This window comes from Ixodes scapularis, unplaced genomic scaffold (genome assembly GCF_016920785.2).
Source record: "Ixodes scapularis isolate PalLabHiFi unplaced genomic scaffold, ASM1692078v2 ptg000080l_1__unscaffolded, whole genome shotgun sequence".
In the NCBI taxonomy this organism is placed as follows: Eukaryota; Metazoa; Arthropoda; class Arachnida; order Ixodida; family Ixodidae; genus Ixodes; species Ixodes scapularis.
In genome coordinates, this window is record NW_024609909.1 from 459,148 (window position 1) to 476,530 (window position 17,383).

The window sequence follows — 17,383 nt, forward strand, 5'->3', positions numbered from 1 at the left end:
TCACCACCGTCGTCGACGTCCAGTGCGTACGCCGAATAAAGTTGTTTACATAAATGCCTGCGTGTCCTTAACGCCCAATTTTTTAAGAAAAAAAAATGCGCTGGACGTATTTTCTCGGAAGCATTTGCAATAAAAGTTGATAATTATGTTTCGATCATTAAGTTAGCAGACGACCGTCTGAGTTTGCTGCACGCAGACATGGATGTTGCCGGTCCATCACGGATGCCTCCCAAGGTAAAGAAATCAAATTGGTCCGAAGATGATAAGTTTCAATTGGTTTACGAAATCGAGAAACGAAAACGTATAATTAAGAACAAATTTAACAACAATATTACAAAAGCTGCTAAAAGAAAAGCGTGGCAGGAGATCGCATCCGTGATGAATTCGCGGCATCCATCGACGCTGCGCACTGTGCCGCAACTCAAAAAGCAGTGGCAGAACCTCAAATCTCGCAGCCGCGCGGAACTGACCCTCTCGAAGAAAGCACACTCCACGACCGGTGAGTTTACTATACATATGTTTTTACTACACATAAAAATGAAGCACACATTCTGTTGGCTAAAGAAGTTTTTTATCCACTTTCTCATTTTCTTGGCTAAATTATAGAAGAAATTAAGATATCAAGCTATTAATACAATCAAATCAAAACAATGAATGTGCTTGCTGCAATCAGATAAAATTTAATGCTCAAACAAAATATGGAGAGGACCTTGTCTTCCACAGGCGCAGGGCGCAACGACCACACGCTGACACCGCTGGCTGAGGCTGTGCTGGCGGTCATCGGTTCCACAAGCCCCAACCTTCTGGGTATCGAAGGAGGCGTAGACACCGACGAGTGAGCCGTCATGTTACTGCTATTTGTACGAAGTCTAGCCTTTCGAGATTCACACGATTGGGGGTTCTACTAGCAAAGCTAATATTGTATTCATAATCATATCTGAAGTTCGCAAGTACTAAATACTGGGCCACTCAAAGAAATGTTCTGGTGTGTTCTCTCCAGAGCAAGAAAGAACCGTGCACATCCAAGAACTCTAAAACTTCGAGCCATGTTACCTGAAGTTAAAGTCGAGCTAGGCATGTCAATGAAAGACCACTGCGCTCATCAATGATGATCATAAAAATAATATAAACAACAATAATAATAATAGTAATTATTGGATTAGGAGAGCCACGGCACTGCAGAAAGGCAGCAGCCCGTGCAAAGTACGCCCGCAATGCCACATCTTCTGATGGTGATTATGTGATGATGTAAGATCACGACCTAATCTTGTGAGATGCAAGATTAAAATGATGGTGATTATGAGCCGACATGTACATGGGGAGGACGACGCAGTCTTCTGAACATCGCAAGCGCCGTTGGCCGAGTCTTGAAAGTTTGGGAAAGAAAAATGATAGCAGACTTAGGGTGGTACACTGCTGAAATGGTAGAAGGTATATCTTAAAAAGGTATCATGCAATCCGAACAAGACAAAGGGGATTAGTTTCTACTACACTACCATTACAAAATACATTATACTCTCATGATTTCAAACTCCAGGAAGCCATGAATTTTGTTTGATTTATCAGAAATTTATCTAAATAATGATGCAAGATAAATATATGATTTGCCTTATGAGTGGCTTCACATACACAGAAGATATTTCATGCTTTCCTTTACATAGGCCTACTGATCATAACCAGGTATGCTACACATGAAACATTCGTGAAATGTAAGACAAAAGTTTATTTATCCCTCAAAAATGTTCATTGTTGTGGGCTGTTCAAAGAGCACATGACAACTCAAAACGAAATTCAGTTTGTTCATCGGGTCAAGAAGTTGTCTAGTGTGAACTATTAAACGGGGGACACGTGAACAATAAAAGCGGGCACTGCACCACAGTTTTTATAGAAACTTGTGAGGACGTTGTGACTTGCCCATGCTATGCCACTTAAATTCAATGCCGTTGTCCTGTAATTCATATTTTTTGTTCTTGCAGCCCTTTTGTTTAGTACACATCTTTCCGAGCATCGGTGCACTGCAGAGGGAACACCCATGGATCTGTTGCTTCTCCGCAATGTGCCAGCGCTCGGTGTACGCCATGCTACCAGGAGCCCTAAACTCGTCAAACACAAAGTTCGGGCCGAAGTTGACGGAGCGCACCGATTGGACAACCACGACGATGACTTCGCGTTTTTGTCGCCGACGTCCAATCAGCGCGCTCCGCGAACTTTCGGCTCCAACTTTGTGTTTGACGAGTTTAGGGCTCCAGATCACAGCGTCTGCGCAAGTTGCTGTAGAAATTTCCGCATGAGCCCCGTTGAGTGCGCTTATCACCAAGCACCGGTGCATTGCAAAGAAGCAACAGCTTCATGGGTGTTCCCTCTGCAGTGTACCGGTGCTCGGAAAGAAGCACACTCAACAAAAGGGCTGCAAGAACAAAAAATATGAATGACAGGAAAACGGAATTCGGTTTAAGTGGCATATGGATACACTAAGAACATAGCGAGACAACCAAACTTACGAAATTTGTTTGAATTAACCAGAAGTATAATATCCGAGTTTGAATTATCGCAGGACTACCGTATACAGGCTAGACTTTTATGAAGTCAAGCTGAACTATGACAAACAGCAAAAAAATATATTGTTTTATGTTGAAAATTCTACTGCTACGTAGACCCAAAGGTCACAAACACAAAGCTTGGACCTCATTTGCTTCAGGTCCGTTGTATTGAGATGGCAAGTCAAATGAATGAAGGCACAAAGCTGAGACAGTCTGTTGCATAAACATATTTGTGCGAGATTAGTGCTCTGAAATCTCGCTCATTTCGTAGGTAGCATTCACTGTCACAGCTGAGTTCGCTGCTGCTGAGCATATGCTGACGTCAAGCTCTTGCAACACTTCCAACATGCACATTGCATACCATGAGGAATGTCTTTTCTGAAATAAAACCACCTTGAAAGGGTGAACAGTATTGATAAATAAAAGAAATCAGAAGTAATCCTGAGCAGTCAGTTCAAATATGGTGTACAGTGAGTACAATTTATTAAGCACCGACCAGTAGACCCTACCACTAAATTTGGAATCACCCTGAGCAGATCTGTTGCTCAACATGGTAGGCTTTGACATAAAACAGAATTGTAGGGACAAGCAACCAGAAATATCTTGCCGGCATCAACACTGCACACTGGATCTCCATGAAGCCAGCTGTTTTCACAACTAATAGCCGCAACAGTCAAGATCGGGCTTGACCTGCACACTGTAGGCTGGCTCTACTAAAGCCCACATACTTTCACAACTAATAGCAGCAATGGCCGAGAGCTGAGGAGTCGAGCTTGATCCACATGCACACAAAAAGCATGAATGAAATACAAATAAGAGTGTTTCAAATTATGTACAAGGGTGACAAGACTGACATTCTGGTGTATTTTCCTTAGGGCCAGCACAGCACCAGTCAGCGTGCAGCCAATTACTGACGAGGAGGTTGGAGAGGACAGAGTCCTGAACTACGAAGTTGAAGTGGACCCCGGGGTCGCATTCCTCGAGGTGCCGGAGTCCGAAGAAACGCAGGACTACGAGCCTCCGGACTGGCCGATGGACGAGGATGAGGCACCCGTGGAGCCTGGTGCAGCAGCTGCGCTGCTACGTCGGGAGGGGCCTCCTCCTGTGGCAGGGGGACCGCCTGAGGCAGCAGCTGCAGCTGAAGGGCGACCGGCACCACTGGGCCGGCAGGGACCACCTCGTTCACGACCGGTCTGGAGGCCCAGCGCACCACCCGCAGGCTCGGCAGCCAGCACACGGGCTGCAGACAAACAGTTTTATAGGGACATCATGGAGCAACAACACGAGAACGTAAAGTTAGAACGGCAGTGCCTCCTTGCCAAACTGAAGGCGACGGCAGAGCAGACAAGGGCAGCAAGGGCAGCCTGCGAGGCTGCCGAAATGATGAAAAAGGCTGCAAACTTTTATATTGAACAGGGAGAAAAACTTTTCATGTTACTTGGGAAGGCCCTACAACAAGACCCTTAAAGGGGAGGAGGGGCCTTCAGTTTGGCAAAGAGGCACTGCCGTTTTAGCTTTACTTTGTAAATACAATAAACAGTTTTTTTTTGGTTAGTTCTCTTCAATGTCTTTTTGGTTCCAAGTATGCAAAAAAATTCCACTGCATTATGTATTTCATTTAGCAACATGAAAAACTAAAGAAATGATGCATCATAAAAAAATGCAACGACTTTTACACACTCAGCTAAGTAAAAGTGAAAGTCATTAGTGTAATAAACACGCGTAAAGACCGCACCCGCAAAAAAAAAATGTTTGCCTTGCGCACCATTGCATTTGTACAGGCCTGAGCGATGTCACCGCCGACGTGGCATGCAGTCAGCATCAAAGCTTTTTTTTCCTTTGCAATCCTTACAATCATCTCCCTTCTTGCTGCCTTTGTCGAAGTTGCTTAAGGCATATTCAGCCAAAACACCTAACTATTCATCTCCCTTTTTATGTTTGAGCAACCTTCATCTATGATCCACTGACGTCAAAGCCGAGTGGGAACGACAACGAAAGAAAGTACAAACTGCAGGTCCAAAATGGAAGCGCAGCGGCGTAAAGGCCCATACAGACAGTTTCGTTTCAGTGCGTTTGACTGCACTGTATCGAAAAGTAGCCACAACTCCTTAAGCTGCCGGTGGTTCATATAAAACAAAGCAACTAACTTGCTTATCAGACGGCAAACAAACGGGGGCCCCGCACCATGCTGGTGATTGACTTCCCACCACATGGAAGCACTTACCAAGGCATAGGATGCCACAAATTGCCCGGACATGCACTGATGTGCACCATATTTTCTACAAAACTACCTGGTTTTTGGCATGCGAACTTGAAAAACTGTGCCGAACTTACGATGACGACATTCAACCAGCCTGTACGGGATATTTCGGCGTTGGTAAAGTGTGCTACGAGCAGAAAGTTCCAATATGCCACCGACAAAGTTTTGATGCGAAAGGCTATTGTGTCGGAAGAACAAATTTAAATATGCGGTTCAAGGCATAACTGGAATCCTGCAATTATTTGACCAGCGGCTCTAGACGCCACTCATAGTAAAGTTATGAGTTAGTGAAGTATTGATAAACAATGCAAGGATCCATATGTCATGGACCGCAAAGGCCGATGTTTCGGTGGCAGCGTTTCAGCGAGCATGCATTTGGGGGCCACTGCCGACTGATCATTGCCTGGCCGAGCTCGCGGCGAGGCATGCTTCCCGTACTCGGCGAGGAGGCCGCGAAGGTGCGCTCAAAACATGGAAACTACATCATGAAGATAAAGGCAAAGGGCATCGTTATCACGAACAGGCAAGGCTGATGCAAAGAGTGTGTGAACATAAATGTTAAAAAGTGTTGTCAATGCACCGCCACGAAGAGTCCTGCCAACTGTGCAGCCGCAGCCCTCCTCTGCCACTCGGACTTTCTTTTCTTTGACGGTTACTCTGTTGCGGGGCGACTCAATGAAACTATCGCCGCGATACATAGCAAGTGCTACAGCTGAATCAGGCGCATTTTACCATAGCTCTCGCTGCAAATGGCCGTCGCCTCAACCACCAGTATACAGTCGACTACAGACATGATGGTTGTAATCACATTCTGCTTGTACAGTGGCGTCGAAACGAAATAGGGGGGCGGGGGAGAGACTGCCCCCCCGACAGGTCAGAAATTTAATGGAAAAGATATGGGGGAGGAGTGCAAACTTGTCCTTCCCCCAACCACTGTCGCCCTCCCCATCTGCTGAATGGTCCTGATGTCTCTGTGCTCGTAATCACCCATTTTTTCTGACAAAAACGTTTACTTCAGTGTCCTATTCGAAAGTTTCTGGCAATAGCCACAGTTTCAACAGATTGTTCATGGTGACTGTTGTGTGTAGAGTGGTGGCACCATCGGGGACACGGACCGCAATCCTAGAAGATTACGCCACACCGCGGAAAAAATGCAAAGCACGCAGTCAACGGCCAACGCCAGCCAGTGAACCTATCATGTCTTCATTACGTAGCCTTTGTATCTTGAGTCAATAAATAGTTCATGTTATCCGGTCATCATCTACTGGCCAGGATCTATCATGTGGTGATGAGGATAAGATTGCATAGAGACTGCCGCACTCTACGGCCCCACATCGGAACGTACAGGTGAGGCAGAAGGTTTGTGAACATCGCCCTTTGTTCGGGTACCCCCCTTGTACCCTCGACAAGAAATGGCGACCCTGGGACAGATAGGAGAATTCAACCCTGCGTTTCCGGAGATGTGGGACGCCTACGAGGCAAGATTGAACTTCCACCTCGAGGCAAACGATATCACCAACCCAACCAGAAAACGTGCTGTTTTTTTTTTTGTTTTTTTTTAGCGTTTGCGGAGCTGCCACTTTTGACTTAGTACAGTCACTACTCGCGTTGGCAACTCCCAAAACGAGGACCCTCAACCAACCGTTGGAGATTGTACGCCAGAATGCCTTTACCGGCGGAATCAGGGTCCCGAGAAGTCTGTGGCCTTATTCATTGTGGAACTACGGCGGTTGTCACAAAACTGCAACTTTCCAAATCTCACGGAAACACTGAGATCTACTCGTGTGTGACCTGAGGGATGAAACTCTTGAAGCTCGACTTTTCGTAAAAAAAAAACTCTCGTTCAAGATCGCTCAGGAAGAAGTGCTGGCAGCTGAAGCGGCGGCTCAAAGCACCACGATGTGAGGGGAGGAGAACCAGCTGTGGCAACCAACGTTGCCATACATCAGGACTAAGAGGAAGGAGAAAACACGCTTAGGCAATCGACAAGGAAACAGTATACCACGGGAAAACAAAGCCTTGCAATGAGTGCAGAGGAGCTCACGCACGGGAGTTTGTCAATTTAAAGATGCCCAGAGTCACTTATACAGAAAAATCGGCCGCATCGACTGTGTGTGTCGCATGAAACAATGAGCGCAGAGCGGGCCATGGGAACAAGAGGATCCAAAACCATGGCGAACGTTCTGAACTTGAACACACAATCTGATGATATGTACGATACTAACCAACTGGCCCCGCCACAGGCATCGCAGACACGTAAGCACCGGACGTCGGCAATGATGGAAGTTGACTAGGGGTCAGAGTTATTGATCATCCCAGAACAAACAAATGAGGTCATGAAGAAGATGCTGTACCGGGCGAGCCATTTCAATCGCAAGTCAGATTTCCATTGCAATACGGTGCAGATCAAGGGGGTGTATAAGGTCCATGTCAAGCACAGCAGTTTCGAAGGAGACCTGAAACTGCTAGTAACACAGGGACAGTGGACAACCCTCCTTGGCATGGACTAGTTTAAACCATTGGGAATCAGGCTGCTAGGGGTAAATAAGGTCACAGGGCTGTCTATTGAAGGTGTGCTTGCAAAGTATGATGGCGTTTTTGGGTAAAAGATTGAGAAGTTTGAGGGACCCCCAGTGTCGCAGCACCTTGACTTTACAATGATGCTAATCCGCATGAAACCCTAGCAAATGCCCTTCGCGCTCATGCTTAAAATTGACGCTGAACTTGATTGCTTTATTGAACAAGGCATTTTGGAGCCGGTCATGCAACCAAAGTGGGAGACGCCGATTGTGACGCCCATGAAGGCAACTGGAAACATTAGTATAGGCGGCGCCTACAAGTGCACTTTCAACAAGGCACTGGCTCAACACCCGTACCCGATCCCCATGGTACAGCACCTCCTGGCATCACTCTCGGGGGGGAGGCTGTTTGAAAAACTGGATTTGGCAGAAGCTTACCAGCAGCTGGTGGTTGATGAAGAAGCGGCGGAGGCACAAACGATCACAACCCATCGAGGAGCATTTCGAGTAAAGCGGCTGCGGCTTGGAGTAAATGTTGCTCTTGGGATCTTTCAGAGCTTCATGGACGACCTCCTGAAGGGGATCACCGGGGTTGTGTCATAATTCAATAACGTTCTAATTGCTGCAAGCACCAAAGAAGAGTTGGCAGGCCACCTCGAGGAAGTCGTGCACCGTCTTGCTGATGCTGGACTCAGGGTAAAAAGTGAAAAGTGCCATTTTGAAGTGTCGCAGCTCGAGTTCCTGGGATTTCTCATTGACGAGACGGGCGTGCACCAAACAAAAGAAAAGGTGAAGGCGATTCATGAGGCACCAGTACCAACAAGCAAACAGGAGCTACAGGCTTTCCTAAGACTGCTAAATTTCTATTGCATCTTTCTACGAAAAAGGCAGCAGTGGCCGAGCCACTACGTCAGCTACTTGACAAAGAGGCACGGTGGGAGTGGACGGCTCTTCATGAACAAGTTTTCAACGAACGCAAGCAGCTGCTGTCCTCAGCAAGTGTGCTGCATCATTATGATGAAACAAAGCCCTTTGTGCACACTTGTGATGCCTCGCCATAAGACATACATTAAAGCTGTACTTGGCCGTCGACCGGAAGATGACAAAGAGGTCCCCGTCGCATTTTACTTCCGCACATTGACATCTACTAAGCCAAACTATGTTCAAATCAACAAAGAAGCCTTTGCAGTGCTGGGAAGCGTAAAGAAGTTCCATGACTAGACGTATTGCCTTCGAGATCATAACACCACAAACCACCTTTGGGACTGTTCACACCTGCAAAGCAAATGCCATACATCTTGTCTCCACGAATGTTGCGTTGGACGGTCCGACAGAATGCTTATAACTACAGTTTGGATCATTGACCTCGGAAGGACATACAACATGCCGGTGCATTTAGTTGCCTCTCACTTTCCATTCCAGAGTTTGCGGTGCCACCTCCTCTAGAAGTTTTGTTTCTGGAGAACACATCCAATCCACCGCTCCACGCCAAGGACGGCGCACAAATGACAGCAAAGAACACCGTTTGAAGGGTTCTCAACTGGGCTCTAAAGGGTTAGCTGCCAGGCGGCCTTGAGGCAAATTTCCAGCCATTCAAGATTCGACAACATGAGATGCCGGTTCACAAAGGATGTATACTTTGGGGGAACAGGGTCGTAATTCCCCCAGAAGGCAGGAAGGTGTTGCTGGAGGCCCTCCATGTCGGACATCCTGGCATCGACCAAATGAAGGCTCTGGCTCGCAGCTATGTGTGGTGGCCCAAGATGGACAGAAGCATAGAAGAGCATGTGATCAAGTGCATGGCATTCCAAGAGTAACGACCTGCACCTCCTCGTGCCTCAGTAGACGCATGGAATGCAACTCCAGCACCGTGGTCTCGGATGACGGGGCTCAGTTCACCTCCGAAGAATTCCGCACATTCTTGAAAGCCGGTCTCATCAGACACATCACGTCAGCACCCTTCCACCCGTCAACTAACGGACAAGCAGAGCGCCTGGTGCACACAACGAAAGATTCGCTACAGCGTATTGTAAAAGGGAACATGAGGGCAGCATCTGACCAGTTTTCTGCTACAGGAGCATGTAACACCATGCATGATGACAGGCGAGAGCCCAGTGGATATGCTGATGAACAGGAGGTTGAAGACGATACTTGACCGACTGCACCCAGACCTGACTGAGAGCATGAGGAAGGGAGCTGATGAGAATTCCAGCGAAGGAGCCCAACCGAAGTCACGAATGTTTCGAACAGAAGACCCAGTATTCATATGCAGCTACAGCAGTGGCCCTTCATGGATACTGGCGACAGTGGTTGAAATGACGGGTCCAGTTTCCTACAAAACCCGCACCCAGGAGGGCATTATCATGCGACGTTCTGTCGACGAGGTGTGTAGGAGCGGTGCATTGAGAGTTGCAACAGACAGCATCAGCCACGGAGAGCGGCAAGCTGCTCGTCCTGAACCACCCGGGCACCCGGATACAGGCAGCGCAGTGCAAACGTCGGTGATGGGCCCAGTGCAAGATGTGGATGTGACCAGGCAGAAGAGATCAGACGGGGCTCGATCTCTTCGAGAAAGAGTTCACTTAGGGGGAAGGAGTGTTGTGTATTGAGTGGTGGTACCATCTGGAAACAGATGCCAAACCTAGAAGACCACGCCACACCGCGCGAACATTGCAAAGCATGCAGTCAACGGCCTACACCAGCCAACAAATCTGTCACGTTGTCATGTAGCCTTTGTATCTTGAGTTAATAAATAGTTAATTATATCTTGTCGTCATCTACCGGCCAGGATCTAACAGTGACTATACTTGAAGTGTGCTGAAAAAAGTTTGTTAGTTACGGCCTCATTATTTCAAGCACAGTATGATCAGACCGTTTAAAAAAAGATGGCGCCGATATATTCGTAGACAGCATGATTAGTACTTGTACCTATCTAATTCAAAAACAACCCTCACCTTTTTTTTTCCAGTTTTCTGTGCACCTGGTTGTATGCGCACTCCGCTGGCGTGTCTACCCAGCGGTACGGCACGATCAATCACGGCCATCGTAGCCGATCCCCATCCACGATGACGAGCCCGTTTGAAGTTCCTCCTCCGAAGTTGTCTCTGATACAGCTCTGCGATAGCATGTGGAGGTCATGGATGCTTCCTTGCCACTCGGCGACCACTTCACGATCTGTGAGCATATGCCGACCACCAAGAGGACTACCTACTTGTCCGGCGTTGGTTCCGAGGAGCTCCGCTGCTGGTGACCACCTGAAGTGGAGAAATATGTCTGAGATTCGTTCATGACAGACAATAAAAATTCTAGCGCAGTTTCGATTCAAATATATGTAGCCACGCCATAACAATTCCTAGCGAAGGTTCATAAACACTGCTATAACGTGTCAAGCTACTCGCTATCTTCCAAAATGTTTTGGAACATGACGTCCGTCGGGAGTTGACGCTGACATTTTGAGAAACTGTTTGCTTTTCCGACTGTTTTTAAACACGAAACACATCATTTTACAAAGGAAGGATTGCCTCGGAACTGTACCTCGGCCAACTCCGTGATCCTCGGGTTGAAAATCGTCTGAACAATAAGACTACGTACTACGTCTTGCTTTCCGTTCATTCTTGAATGGATGGCGCTGCATTTGAGTCAAAAACTGAGCCGCAAAAATAAGTTATAATTATGCCAAACTTATTCACATTTACCTTTACGAAACAGCACAACAAAACAGTGGTGTTAATGATATTATTTCTTACCTGAGCACTTGCATCAGGACATGGGTGACCAGTCAAGCTCGCAGGAAAACAAGCGATTGCGAAACCACCAAACCGAAAACGAAACAGTCGTGGCAGGCTTTCCTGTCGAAGACGTCGATGGCGTAGAAGCAGACTAAACTCGCTTCAACAAAAGCATTCACCCATTAAAAATGACTTGTAGCCGGTGCGTAGTGGCTGGTGGCAGCCACGTCCGACATTTTGTTTTCTCAGGCGGTCTCATCTGGGGTCTCATCTGAGACCCAACGTAAGACGCCGGTTGAGTCGCTTGCTCGAAACGAAATTGGAACCGTCTCAGCCAAGTCAGGACTTGAGTCCGGTACCTACAACCGGGTGAGCGGTGCCTCGAGAGGGAATCTAGGGAAAACGGAGAAAAACGAAGAATCCGGACGTGGATGTGACACGGGGTCGTCTGCTACGCCGCGGTCGTTTTGAACAGCGACAAACGACGAGTCTCATAATTACTGCGTCGTGTTTTTCGTGCAAACCGTGGTTATACGTGAAAAGCGACAGCAAGCCGCGGTTCTGGCCGTTGTCTGTCACCACCATCGTCGACGTTGAGTGCGTACGCCGAATAAAGGTGTCCACAGAAATGTCTGTTCGTGCCGATGCATTTTCTAAGAAAAAGGAACAACACTGTACGTCCCTTCAAAGGTAAAGACGAATGCAATTTGGTGCAAAGATAAAAAGTATCAATTGGTGTACGAAATGCAGAAACAAAAACGCGTAATTCGAGAGAAATTTAACAGGATTACAAAAGTTGCTAAAAAGAAAGCACGGCATCTGTTCCATAGAGATCATACATACTGTCCGTACTGAACTAGCGGGACCAACCGATGCTACGCACGACACAAAAAGTAAAAAAAAAAAAAAATGCAGTACGTAAAATTTTTTAGCTGCAGAGTTGACGCTTTCCACAAGGGCGAGTTTGTTATACATTTGTCTTTACTGCACATAAAAATGAAGCACACATTCTATGTGCTCAATCAATTTTTTTCACTTCTTATTTTCCTGGTTAAATTATAGTAATAGTCAAGAGCTCTGGATTTGAACATCCCTTTTAATTTTCCTGGCTAAATTATAGAAGTTGTCAAGAGTTCTGGATTGAAAACTTTTATTACAAACAAATCAAAACAATGAATGCACTTGCTGCAATCAGACAAAATCCAATGACCCAAGAAAATGTAAAAAGAGCCATCTTCCACAGGCACAGGACCAGTGAGCTGTCATGTTACTGCTGTTTCTACAAAGATACTAGAATGCAGTATGTGCCATTTGATGCAGACAAGTCTAGCCTTTTGAGGTTGACATGATTGGGGGTTCTAGCAACGCTAACATTGATTTCATAACTGTATCTTGGGTATGCAAATACTAAATACTGGGCTCACTCTAGGAAACATTCCAGCAAGTTCTCTCCAAAGCAAGAAGGATCTGTGCACATTCAAGAACACTGAAACTTTGAGCCATGTCATTTCAGTTAAAAGTCAAAATCTGTATTTTTTAATGAAAAAACACTGCACTTATTAATAGAAGAATTAATCTTGTACACTGCTCAAGTGCTAGAAGGTACATTTTAAAAAAGAGTTAAGCAATGCAAACAATACAAAGGTTATTGTGTTTCCATTGCACCATCACCACAAAATACACAGGCTAGAAGCTTATGAAGTAAAGCCGAAACATGGCAAGCAGTAACATGAATTTGATGTTTTATGCCGAAAACTCTACATCTCCGTAGGTCCAAAGCCGACAAACACAACACTTGGACCTCATTTCCTTTGGGACCCATTTTCTTTGGGTCCATTGTATTGAGATGCCAAGTCAAACGAGTGCAAACACAAAGCTGAGAGTCTGTTACACAAATATGTATGTGCAGGTGCTTTTACCCATCTAGCTCATTTTACAGGTAGTATTCACTGGCGGCCATAGCTGAGCTCGCAGCTGCGGAGCACATATACTGACGGCAAGCTTCCACAGCACCTGCAACATGCACATTGCCCACATGAAGAATATCTTTTAGAGTGCAGCTCTTAGACGTGCGTCTCCGGAGTGAGTGGTGTCGGTGTTGGCCTAACTGCGCGTTACATTGGGACGTTTCCCATAATGACATCCCATGTGACGTCACTAGGGTCACGAGTGACGTCAGAAAGGTCACTTGTGAAGGTCATGAGGGAGGGGGGAGGGGGAGGGAAGGGGTGGAGGGAGGATGGAGGGGAGGAGGAGGGACATACCTGTTGGTAGTGTAATGGACCGTTATCGGATGGCGACACGAATCCAGCGCTAAGGTCGTGCAGCCGTTCCCCTTCTGTTTGCATATTCCCCCCTCTCTTCCCGCTTGATAAACAAAATGGCAGCTTGACAGCTGTATGTCGTTTCTTCATCTTCAAATCCACTCGATCCGCGTCCCAGAAATGTGGTCACACTGTGCACTTAAGATAAACAAACAGGTTATGGGCCCAGGACGACACATCGACCATTATTTCGGAAAGGGGGTCACCTTTAATGAGTGATGAAAAGGTACGACCACATTGAAGAAAAAACTGTCAAGCAACACCGTCTTCGCTACGTCGTGCCGATGCCTGAAGAAGATTAGACGAGCATGAGTGTAGTGAAACTGTCAAGGACGAAGTGACTGACAAGCGGTGTGTGCCCGTCAAGAAAGTAAACGGTGGCGCGTTCTTCATCAGACGGATGGAGCGTCGCCGGACACCGGTCTCGCTGCGGACTCCATGGGGTGTTATGTTCGGAAGACGTCTACACACACCAAGCGTGGGTAAAGCGAAGTTGTCGGTAAGAAGTGACCTTTGCGCTTTCCGAGCAGGACGGATCATCGTGCGACACCTGTGGCTGTAGGAAAGAAGTACTGACATCGGTTCGGTGCGTGCCAGTGATGAAAGTGTCGGGAAGAAGTGACTGACACGCCAGTGACGAATTTCTCGGCAAAGAAGTGAACGAAGGAGAACTGCGTCGACGGTTCGTGGAAGACGTCGTCAAACCTGTACGTGTGTTCCTGCTTCGCTGGGTGCCACAAGACGTGCAACGGGAACCCAACGCAAGTTCATCGCTGTAAGCCTACTTCGAACCGCTCTCGACAAAGCAAAGCGATAGGATGGCGGCGCTGGACGAATTCAAAATACCAAAACTCTCAAACGAAAATTACCATGCGTGGGCGATTTGAGCCAGAGTGGCACTCGTCCAGAAAGGCTGTTGGGAAGCCATCGAGCCTGGCTATAGTGGGAGAGAAATGATGAACGACGAGAGGAAGAACACCAAGGCTTTGACATTCATGTTCCTAGTAGTGGAAGACACCTGCCTGGACGACATTGGGGAATGTTTGACAGCTCGTGAGGCCTGGAATACATTGGAAGAGACACATTTAAAGTGTGGGCTACTGCATGCTCTTCAGTTGATGGGAGACTTCTCCAGCACCAGAATGGAGCCAGATGAAACCATGAAGGATTACCTGGATTGAATAATGAACCTACAGAGGAAGCTTTAAACGGCAGGATACGCCTTCACTGACAGGGAAGTGGCACTGGTGATGCTGATGGGCTTGCCAGAAACGTATGAATCACTTATCCTAAATCTTGAGCAAGACGAAGGAACGCTCACGACGAAGAAGGTGAAAGCAAGGCTGCTGGTAGAAGAAAAGCGCCAAGTCAAACGTGAAAAAAACAAACTAAATGAGAGTGAAGAAAACAAGGCCCTCATGACAAAGAACAAGCCATTATGAGGAGCAGTCAGCTCCACAAACGTAACGGGCAAGAACATTTTTCAAGGAAAGAAGCAACTGGCACTGGTACAAGCTGCTTTGAACCGAAACAATGAGCTCGGTGCGGAAAATTTGGACACATTGCCAGGGAATGCAAGGAGGGTCCCAATGACGAAGGATGCGGCTCAAAGAGAAGACGAAATTCCAGTGAACCGAAGAAGGCGCTTTGTGCCAGAGGTGGAAGTTCCTCAGGGTCACACATCTCGTACCTTGGCAGTGGAGCAATTGACCACATGACGTCAAACAGAGCCAAATTCACCACTTTCAAGCCCTGCTGTTCGACTGTTGAGGCACCAAATAAGGAGGTCATGGAAGTCGTCGGGAGAGGACAGGTAAAGATTGAACTTTCGAAAGACTGCGGTGGCACTGTCGTCGAGCTCCAAGATGTCCTCTACGTACCAAGCTTAGACGGTAACCTCTTGTCAGTTGGGAAGATTGAGGAACGTGGACTGAGCGTGACTTTCAGCAACGGAAAAGCTAAAGTGATTGAAGCAAATGGTGACCTAATTGTCGTAGCCAAGCGCGATGGTAAATTGTACACTGAGAGTAAGTCGCTTGCAACATTGAAGTTAGCAAAGGCGACAGACGTCGCCCTGTGGCATCGACGACTCGGTCATCTCCATCATGAAGCTGTCGAAAAACTTTGCCAAAGTGGTAGAAGCAGTCAAGATGCAAAGTGCTCGACATGTGCACTTGGCAAATTGAAGAAAAGCAGCTTCCGAAGAAGGGTGGAACAAAGGCTAAGGCCCCACTGGAGCTGGTTCACTCGGATGTAGGTGGAAAGATCACACCTGCCTCGAAGGGAGGGTCGAACTACTTTGTCACATCCATTGATGACTACTCCAGATTCACTGTAGTGTACCCAATTAAGACGAAGAATGAAGTGTTGGACAGATTCGACCAGTACAGACGAATGGTCGAGATTCTCCACAACACGAAGGTGAAGACTTTGCGTAGTGACAATAGAGGAGAGTACACAAGCAAAGAGTTTGATGAGTACCTGGCCAAGCATGGCATAAAGCGTCGGCTCACCATTCCTGGCATACCTGAGCAGAATAGAGTTGCCGAGAGAATGAACCAAACTCTGCTTGACATGACGAGGTGTCTCCTCATCCAGTCAGGCGTCCCCAAAGAACTTTGGGCTGACGCCGTTGTCACTGCAAGTCACATCATCAGGAACAAGTTTTCATCAAAAGCAGTCGAAGGAGAGTCACCAGAAGCTCTGTGGACAGGGGGAGAAGTGAAACTGGACCACCTAAAAGTGTTCGGATGCAGAACATGAAGTCTGCGAAACAGACGATGCAAGGGAAGCAAGTTGGACCCGAAAGCAGAGGAGTGCATACTGGTCGGCTACCCAGAAGGAGTGAAGGGGTACAAGCTGTGGAACCAGAAAGAAGAACGCTTCTTTGTGAGTCGAGACGTCACCTTCGAAGGAGACTCCTTCCCGTGCAAGCTTGCCCAGGCTCCAAGCACTGACGTTGATGTATGTGACGAGACCGAGGGCACAATCATTTTTCAAGTAGAAGACAGCTGGAGCGGGTCACGTGAGGTTGGTAGTTCAGATCGAAATGATACTGGCCACAACAATGCCGAAGAAGTTAGCTCATCAGCTGATGAAGACGACAACGGAGCTACACAGCAGATATCCAACATGACAGATTGTGGTACGCAAGCATACAGAAGGTTGGCGAGACTGGCAAAGAAGGGACCACGTCAAAGTGGATGTCACGGCTCCTGCATAGCCAAGCAAAACAACCGGGAAGATCCAGAAACTCTACACGAAGCCTTTTCTGCATCAGACAAAGAGAGATGAAAAGCAGCTATACAGAGTGAACTGAACAGCCTTGAAGCTTCAGGAACATGGGAACTGGTGCCACGACCGAAGGAGAGACAGGTCGTAAAGTGCAAGTGGGTAATCCGCAAGAAATACGACGAGAATGGTGACTTGGAGAGGTACAAGGCACGGTTACTAGCGTGCGGATACTCCCAGGTTTAAGGAACCGACTACAAGGAGACCTTCTCTCCTGTTGTCAAGCTGAAGTCCATCAGGACGCTGCTAGCCATAGCAGTCGAGAGAAATTGGAAGATCCACCAGGTTGAAATCACAGCAGCATACTTGAACGATACACTGAAGGAGACCGTCTACTTGGAACAACCGCAGCCTTTCGGCGATTGCAAGAAGGATAAAGTCTGCCTTCTAAAGAAGAGCTTGTATGGACTGCGACGGTCTGGAAGGGAGTAGAATCTCACCTTGGACAAACTGCTGAAGTTGCAGGGGATGACAAGATCGAAAGCAGACCCCTGTGTATATGTCAGCAAAGAGAAGAAGCTCATTGTAGGAGTCTATGTTGATGACCTCTTGATCATCGCAGAAGAGGAGGAAGCGAATTTGACGCAAAAGACCTGGGGGAAGCCAGCCACATCGTTTCCATATGAATGAAAAGAAAAAGGGATGGAAAACTGACCCTCGATCAGACGGTCTATGCCGTCTGATCAAGGCAAGGCAGATGCTAAGGCAGCATCATCTCTTT

At 47.2% G+C, this 17,383-nt stretch overlaps 1 long non-coding RNA gene and 1 pseudogene across 1 annotated transcript; one reads left to right on the plus strand and one right to left on the minus strand.

The window, feature by feature from the left end:
• Positions 1-2,536: 2,536 nt before the first annotated feature.
• Positions 2,537-10,888, minus strand: LOC120849533. The gene is made up of 4 exons (XR_005717948.2): positions 10,854-10,888; positions 10,531-10,573; positions 10,274-10,434; positions 2,537-3,780 (listed from the first exon to the last, which is right to left on the minus strand). It is a non-coding gene; the product is annotated as an uncharacterized LOC120849533 (long non-coding RNA).
• Positions 10,889-14,189: 3,301 nt separating this feature from the next.
• On the plus strand, positions 14,190-14,908 carry LOC115322506 (annotated as a pseudogene).
• Positions 14,909-17,383: the final 2,475 nt, after the last annotated feature.